Source organism: Nomascus leucogenys, chromosome 17, assembly GCF_006542625.1.
Source record: "Nomascus leucogenys isolate Asia chromosome 17, Asia_NLE_v1, whole genome shotgun sequence".
In the NCBI taxonomy this organism is placed as follows: Eukaryota; Metazoa; Chordata; class Mammalia; order Primates; family Hylobatidae; genus Nomascus; species Nomascus leucogenys.
The window spans coordinates 69,184,215-69,193,262 of NC_044397.1; the positions used below are offsets into that span (position 1 = coordinate 69,184,215).

Genomic DNA, 9,048 nt, shown 5'->3' on the forward strand with positions numbered 1-9,048 from the left:
GATCTGTTACTTGCTCAACCACAGAGCTGAGCCTGGTACAGATTGTAGAATCATGATAAAATAAAATCATTGTTACTTTAATCCACTGTATTTTGGGATGGCTTCTTATGCAGAAATTGATGACAAAAACATTATATAGAAGCAAAGATTCTCAACCCTGGCGATCTAGAAGTACCATCACCCAGGATTCTAACCCTTCAAAGATTCTGATTTGATTGGTCTTGGGCGAGACATCATATATAAAGTTTTTTAAAGTTTTATTTTAAAGATGAATACACAGGATGAATGGAGGAACAAATGGTGGTATATACATACAATAGAATATTATTCAGGCATAAAAAGGAATGAAGTACTTACAAGTGCTACAATGTGGATGAACCATTAAAACCTCCAAAAGAAGCCAGTCACAAAAGGTCACATATGATTCCATTTATACAAAATACCCAGAATAGGCAAATCCATAAAGACAGACAGCAGATTGATGGTTGCCAGGAACTGGGGTAGGGGACATGGGGAGTGACTGCTTAATGAGTATGAAGTTTTCTTTCAGGCTGATGAAAATGTTTTGAAACTAGATAGAGGTGGTGGTTGCCCAACATTGTGAATGTACTAATTGCCATTGAATTGTTCACTTTAAAATGGACATGAAAAATGTTAATTTTGTGTAAATTTCACCTCAATAAAAAAGAAGAATCAGAAGAGGGGGACAAAAGAGGAGGTTAAAGTGAGGCAATGCGGGAAGGACTTGGCCTGATATTGCTTGCTTTGAAAATGAAGGAAGATGTTATGAGCCAAGGAATGCAATGGCCTCTAGGAGCTGGGAAAGACAAGGAAAGGGATTCTCCCCTAGAGGTTCCATACAGGAATGCAACCCTGCCAACACCTTGCTTTTAGCCCGGAGAGACCTGTGTTGAACTTCTAACCCATGTTCTAACTTTTAACTATAACATAAAAACTTGTGTAGTTTTAAGCCACTAAAAAAATACACAATCATTTTAGCTTTATTTTTAAATTTTATTTTGGGGCATAACAGTTTGATAAGGTTTAACATATGTTTAGATTCATGTAACCACCACCACAATAGCATACAGACAGTTCATCATACACAAACTGTCTCATTCTTCCCTTTGTAGTCACACATCTCCCACCCCTAACCCCTGGCAACCACTGATTGTTTCCCCATTACTTTCATTTTTCCTTTGCCAGAACATCTTTGCTTTGTTCTGCATCTTAGGAGGAAAAGTATTTCTTTAGTATTGATTTTGGAACATGTCTGTTGGTGATGAATTCTTCCAGATTTCATTCATTGAGAATGTCCTTATTTCATCTTCATTCCTGAAGGATGTTTTCACTGGATATTGAATTCCAGATTGACAGTTTTTTCTCATTCAGCACTTTAAAAATGTTATTCCATTTCCTCTGGCCTACTTTTTTTTCCTGAGGAATCCACAGTTATTCAAGTCAATGTTTCCCTTTATATAAAGTATCATTTTTCTCTGGCTCCTTTCAAGATGTTTTGTCTTAGTTTTTAGCAGTTTAATTACGATGCATCTGGGCATGGTTTCCTTTGGGTTTTGTTTGTTTCTTTGCATCCTACTCTTCCCCTTCTCTCTCTGGAACTCTAACAATATGAATATTAGACTTTTTCGTATTGTCTCACATGCCTCCAATACTCTGTTCATTAATTTTTAATTTTTTCCTTTTGTTCAGGTTGGATAATTTCTATTCAATCTTCAATTCACTGACTTTCTCTATTTTGTTATTAATCTTATCCAGGCAATATTTTATTTCAGTCATTGTAATTTTCAGTTCCAAAAAGTTTCTCTTTTGTCCTTCTTTGTATCTTCTATTTCTTTGCTGAGACTTTTGTTTCAAGAGAATTTTCCCTTACTTTTTGGAATATGGTTATAATAGCTGCCTTTGCATCTTTAATAATTTCAACATTTGTGTCATCTTGCAGTTGGCATCTGTTGATTGTTCCTTTCCCTATAATTTGAAGTTTTTCTTGTCTTTCATATGTCAAGTAGTTTTGGATTGTGTCCTGAACATTTTGAATATTATATTATGAGGATCCATGTCTTGTTTAAATCCTAAAGTGAATTTTGAATTTTGTTTTGTTTTGTTTTTGCAGGCAATCAATCTAATTAGTCTCCAGACTCCAGTTCTCCTGTGGACTGTGGTTCTAACATCAGTTCAGTTTTCAAAGACTTTGCAGTGCTATGGGAACATGTTGTGTGTATGTTGCCCAGTGGCCATTTGGTGGTTTGGATCATAGTCTCACGCACAGTTCAGTTCTCACAGCATGTGCAGCTTAGAAGTAAGCCTCAGAGTTCATATGTAACTGCTCTCTTGAGCTCTCTCCTTTCTGAGATTATTCTGGCATTTTTGGCCCCCTGAAGCCCCATTTTTTTGTCCTCTGGTTAGAAAGCTAGGTCTTTAGTTTTCCTACCTTGCTGCATACATCTCATGGCTATACTTCAGTCTGTCCCACCAGGCAGTGTATGAACAAAGAGAGAGAAAAGGGAATGGTATTTTGTCCCACCCTCTTGGGACTACAGCTTCTCTAGTGGAGGGAAGACTCGCTTCCCAAGTATTTCAGTGATCTCCAGGCTGCTGTTGCCATTGTTGTTACTGCTGCCACTATGGGATTACCTGGGGGTTGGGTGGGAGAGAGTGGAAAAAAGATTTAAAAACCAGGGACTTTCTCCACTTCTTATGACTCTTATGTGTCCCCATAACCACCTTGGACCAGAAAGTGAGGATTCTTCTTAGAGCCCTGCTTGCTTTTGGTGTGCACATCCAGGTCAGACTAATGAGTCCAGGCCAGATGATACCAGAGGGGATAAAAGATGAGAGATTCATGGTGGTTTTGGTGGTACTTCATATTCTGATCTCTTTCCCCAATTCACCTGCTCCTGTTTACTTGTCATTGTCCTTAGATAGCTGTTCAGTGTAGTCTGTCTGGGGTTCATTGTTGCATTTGGTGGGAGAAACAGGGTAGGGTGTGCTTACTCCATCTTGCCCAGAACAAAAACTCCAATATATATGTCTTAATCCAACACTATAAATGGTTAATAAACTTTACCTTCAACAACAGGCACAATGACCAATGCTAATTGCCAGGATTGCCTCCAATAGCTGTATTCTTTCCGCTGAATAGAGAGACTCCTGGGCCACCTTAAGGGTTAGCTGAGGCAGGCACTGCTATCATAGGTCACTCCCGAGGCCAAGCTACTTGAAGCAGCTCCTGTCTTCTCAGGTCCTGGTTCCTGCCTTCATCTTCCTATTCCTCCCACCCAACACAGTCCAGGTGCTAAGTAACGTAGCCTCATATCAGAGCTTGCCTGAACCATGACAGAAGCATCAGTGAGGAATTGGAGCCTGGAATGTCTGACTGAGAAGTTTGGTCATGACTTAATAAGTAGAGGAAGCTCCTGAAGATTCTCAAGTAGCAACATCATGTAATCATTATCATTAAAATAATAACTAACATTTATTAAGCCATGTACTATCCTGTATGTTTTTATATACATTATTGTATATATATTATTGCATTAAATCCTCTGATATGGTTTGGATTTGTGTCCCCACCCAAATCTAATATTAAACTAATCCTCAATGTTGGAGGAAGGACCTGGTGGGAATTGACTGGATCATGGGGACAAACTTCCCCCTTGCTATTCTCATGATAGTGAGTGAGTTCTCATGAGAGCTGGTTGTTTATAAGTGTGTAGCACTTCCCACTTTGCTCTCTGTCTCCTTCCTGCCACCTGATGAAGATGTGCCTGCTTCCCCTTCACTTTCCACCATGATTGTAAGTTTCCTGAGGCCTTCCCAGCCATAGCTCCCATACAGCCTGTGGGACTGTGAGTCAGTTAAACCTCTTTTCTTCAGAAATCACTCTTTTCATACATAAATCTCATGTAATTCCTTATAGCAATGGGAGAACAGGCTAATACATCTTCCAAACAGGTTACAGGATAGATACTATTTTTCATTTGCAGATGAGGAAGCTACTTTTACCTGGAAGTGACACGTTACTAACATCAAAGGGTCAGGAAAGTGCCATTATGACCTATGTTAAGGAGGAGAAGCACCGGATGAGCCCAGACACATATAAGCTTGTGACCTTGGGCATTAATTCCCTCTTCTGCAAAAAGGGAATAGCAACGGTGTCCACCCTGCTCTGCAGATAGGATAAAATTATGAATGTAGCATGCTTAGCACAGTGACTGGCACAAAGGAGGCACTCATAAATCACCATTTTTATTTGTTTCCCTTCTTCAGTGTAGCTGAACCAGCACGTACAGTTCTACTTGAATCTCCAAGGACTGGCAGGTCTCCTGGATCAGACTCCATTTTTAGTGATAATTGGATGCTTATTATCACCTAGAGATCTGGCTTGACAGCTATTTTGCACCTTACCAGGAAAAAACAAGTAGCTATGACTTGGTGGAAGTCAGATGGCCAACACATTAAAATGAGTTTGCACAACCGTGGGTTGTACTTTACCTATGGTCAAGTGTTTAAAACCTCATCTCATCTATTTAATCAATTCCATTAAAATGTTTTTCTCTCAATTTCTGTGAAGACGCAGGGAAAAAAAGTAATATGTATTTGTCTCTAGCATTTTCACTTGCTGTGTGAGGCCACAGTTAAAAGCAGCTACCACACATTTGGTCAAGAGTTGAGGGACAATCTGGGCAGCAGGGAGCAGTAATGTCTCCATTTAAGATGCGGGAGCCAATGACTAGGTCAGTAATTTTCCACTGGCTTCAATGAGAGCCCTGACAGGGAAAGGGGTAAGAGGAAATGAAGAGGAGATTGTGGGAGGAAACCGAGCTGGGCAACTGCATTGCGGAGACACAGGGACTGCCAGCCAATTGTCTTGGACTTGCCTATGCCAAATGTTCTGGAAATGGACTGAAGTGGGAGGGATATCACAGCAAGGTGGGACTGGGCAGCATGTAGGGGAAGCAGGGAATCAGCAGGGGCTGTGACATCAGAGGAATCCTGTTCTTAACAGCTGTTCACTACTGGCCAGTTGTTTAACCTCTTTGACTGAGCCTTGATTTCTTTACCAAGTGGGCAAAAAAATACCCATCTCGTATGAATGTGGGGAAAGCAGATGAGATAATGTGTGTGGCACAGCCATGGGGACTGGGGCCCAGGGCATGCTCAGTAGTGCTACTTTCCCCTTTCCAACCTGGATGTCAGAGGGGACCATCTGCCCTCCAAGATCTAGAGGAGAGGATCTCAAATCCCCACCCCACCAGTGCCCAATTTTAGATTTTGGTGAAGCCCCAGGCATAATATTTCTTGCTTCCACTCCACTATGCTTTCCTCAATTAGGTTTTTAATCTAGCCCAGATGTTGACCTCAGCTTCAGACAAGCACACAGACTCAACACTCACACTTTTACACGCTCACACACACACATGCTCACACACACACACTAACCACTCACACACTCATACATGCACAATCTCACACACATACACGCAACACACTCACACTCCCACCCACATACATACTTTCACATACACAAGTATATACATGACCTATGTTCACTGAAATAATATTGTTCAGCACACTGTGTATACAGCATTCCAGGAAACATCTTTTAAAAAGTGTATTAAACTCACGTTTCTGTCATTATCCTGTTATAAACCCTTCCATTCACAGATGATAAACTCTTAACAACACAGGGCATCAGTAATGATCTAAGCATCCTCTTTTGAACATTTGTCTACGAACACTTCACTACACACATAGGCCCTCATGCACACAATCCCTCCCTCACACAGCCCTTGCATTCAAGACCCCTGTGTGTGTTCCAGCTGTGCTGAAACTCTGGGGCTATGGAGGAGATTTATGCTATCAAAGCACAGGAGTACAAACTGAGTACAATCTGGTTTTTTCAAGTCTTGGACATGTCCACTTGGGCTTTACTTCCTGCCACATTCCCCCCCCCCCCCCGCTGTTATCCCTTTCTCCTCTTCCTTCTCTCTTCCCTTGCTCTGCCTTTCTGGTCCCCACTAGGGCACTTTCTTCTAACGTAAGGTGGTCTAGCATTTCTTTGTTGTCTTCTTCCAGCTCAAGCCCACAGGCTCTTGTTTTCTGCTTCCAAAGGCTTATGGAGGTGTTCTCCTAAACACACATGGTTCCTGTCCCAACGACTTCTGGAGCAGCTGGAGAAATGCAATATGCTTGTTTCGCTCTGTTGCCTTCTCCCTGTGCAGTGTTCTATGGCCAGGGGTGGCAGTGGCAGTGGTGTTAATACCTGGAGAGCATCCCACGCTTGTCTCCATTACTGCTAACTTCCCAGGGTCCCCACCTGCACAAAATACGCCCTGGATCAACACAGACTAACTGATGGCATAAACACAGCTGATGGCATCAATCACTTTATGATGCAAATTAGATCCACATTCTTTCTAGAACAGGGGCACCCATCACCACTGCCATCAGAGGTCATTGGATGTTACTACTAACTTGGGTGACACTAAACGGATCTGGGATACAATCCTAGCTAATTCATTGCCCACTGTCTGACATTGGGTGAATCGCTTCACCAATATGTGCCTCAATTTCTTGACCTTTAAAATGAGGGTGATGATACCCGTCCCCAGAGCCAAATGTACTGTGAAGTGAATGAAGCTAAAGCTTAGGTAGCCCTCGCTTCTAAAGACCTGCTTTTGTACCTAATTTCATGTTGGTAAGTTGGTGTTCCTTTTCCTTTCTAAAGAAAGTATTTTATTTTTTTTCCTCTTATTTCAGTCTATTTGTATTAGATCATATGTGTTCCTTTTCCAAAAAGGCTCCCCAAATTGTATACAATTCTGGACCCATAAAACCTGGCTTCTGTGTGGGTTGGGAAGAGGAAATGAGATGATGTCTATAAATGCTCAGCTGAGACTGTTCTGAGTGCTCCAGGCATGGAAGCCTTAGCAGCGACAGCACCAGGACGTCTGAATCCATCCTGCTGGCACCTTCTTCTCCACGTCCCCCCTAAATGGGCCTTCCAACTGGGGTGAACTTCTGCAGGACACAGTCACTCAGGCCTTGGAGCCTGCGTCCAGCTTCTCTCAGGCACAGATGCATGCCTCCTCTTGACGCACGCAGCTTGGAAGCTCTCCCTAGTCACAGCCAGCTTGACAGAGGCCGCATCGTTCAAACCTGCTGCCAGTTCCCCTCTGGCTGACACGGTGGCGCCAAATGGGAGGAACTCCATATTAGTCTGTTCTCACATTACTATAAAGAAATACCTCGCCTATAATCCCAGCACTTTGGGAGGCTGAGGCAGGCAGATCATGAGGTCAGGAGATCGAGATCATCCTGGTTAACACGGTGAAACCCTGTCTCTACTAAAAATACAAAAAATTAACCAGGCATGGTGGCGGGCACCTGTAGTCCCAGCTACTTGGGAGGCTGAGGCAGGAGAATGGTGTGAGCCTGGGAGGCAGAGCTTGCAGTGAGCCGAGATGGCACCACTGCACTCTAGCCTGGGCGACAAAGCGAGACTCTGTCTCAAAAAAAAAAAAAAAAGAAAAAAAGAAAGAAATACCTGAGACAGGGTAATTAATAAAGAAAAGTTTACTAGGCTCATGATGATTCTGAAGGCTGTACAGGAAGCATGGCAGCCTCTGCTTCTGGAGAGGCCTCAGGAAACTTACAACCATGGCAGAAGGGGAAGGAGCCAGATGTCTCACCTGGCTAAGAGCAGGAGGGAGGGAGAGAGAGAGAGAGAGAGGGGAAGTGCTACATATTTTTAAACAACCAGATCTTGTGAGAACTCTCTCACAAGAACAGCACCAAATGGATGGTACTAAACCAGCAGTCCCCGACCTTTTTGGCACCAGGGACTAGTTTTGTGGAAGACAATTTTTCCACGGACTGGTGGGTGGGCGGGGAATGATTTCGGGATGAAACAGTTCCACATCAGATCATCAGGCATTAGATTCTCAACCTAGATCCCTTGCATGTGCAGTTCACAATAGGCTTCAAGCTCCTGTGAGAATCTAACACCACCACGGATCTAACAGAAGGTGGAACTCAGGTGGTAATGCTCTCTCGTTTGCTACTCACCTCCTGCTGTGTGGCCAGGTTCCTAACACGGTAAGTACCCACCCATGGCCCAGGGTTTGGGGACCCCTGTACTAAACCATTCATGAACGATCCACCCCCATGATCCAATCGCCTCCCACTGGCCCCCACCTCCAACATTGGGATTACAATTACACATGAGATTTGGGTGGTGACACAGATCCAAACCATATCAAAGCCCCTCTCTCTACCCCTCAGCAAAGACTTTGTTATGGCCAGTTGGGACCTGGCCTACTGCAGTGTTTTCCCATGCTCCATTTTCTGCACCTCAGGTCCACAAAACTGGTATATGGATTCATCACCGACCTTTCTTCAGAGCACACTGTCATCATTGGTCCCCATCTGGCCTGCTGTTACCTGATTAGGCTCTTTGTTTTATTCTTTAATGTAATAAGGACTGCAAGACCATCACCCAGAACAAGAGCTAGGACCTCGATAGAACCTACAGCTAACTCCACCGTCCCCACTTAACCTAAACCTTCAAATGTTTGTATTTATTTATTTATTTATTTATTTATTTATTTTTTGAGACGGAGTCTCTCTCTGTCGCCCAGGCTGGAGTGCAGTGGCGCTATCTCGGCTCACTGCAAGCTCCGCCTCCCGGGTTCACGCCATTCTCCTGCCTCAGCCTCTCTGAGTAGCTGGGACTACAGGCACCCGCCACCATGCCCGGCTAATTTTTTGTATTTTTAGTAGAGACGGGTTCACCATGGTCTTGATCTCCTGATCCGCCCGCCTCGGCCTCCCAAAGTGCTGGATTACAGCGTGAGCCACCGCCCCCAAATGTTTGTATTTAATTCAGAAAAGACTCCAGTTCTCCCAATAACCCATAGCTGCTGTGTACACCAGCCCCCACCCCATGTCTTCTTTCCCCCTTGGTGACATATCTTCAAAAGAAGTCCAGAGCAATCATATTAGCCACTTGATAGCACATTTGGTAAG

General features: G+C 43.4%; 1 long non-coding RNA gene across 1 annotated transcript; it reads right to left on the reverse strand.

Annotated features, from left to right (window-relative positions):
- Positions 1-1,000: 1,000 nt before the first annotated feature.
- On the reverse strand, positions 1,001-6,350 carry LOC105737775. The gene is made up of 2 exons (XR_001113459.2): positions 6,284-6,350; positions 1,001-2,652 (listed from the first exon to the last, which is right to left on the reverse strand). It is a non-coding gene; the product is annotated as an uncharacterized LOC105737775 (long non-coding RNA).
- Positions 6,351-9,048: the final 2,698 nt, after the last annotated feature.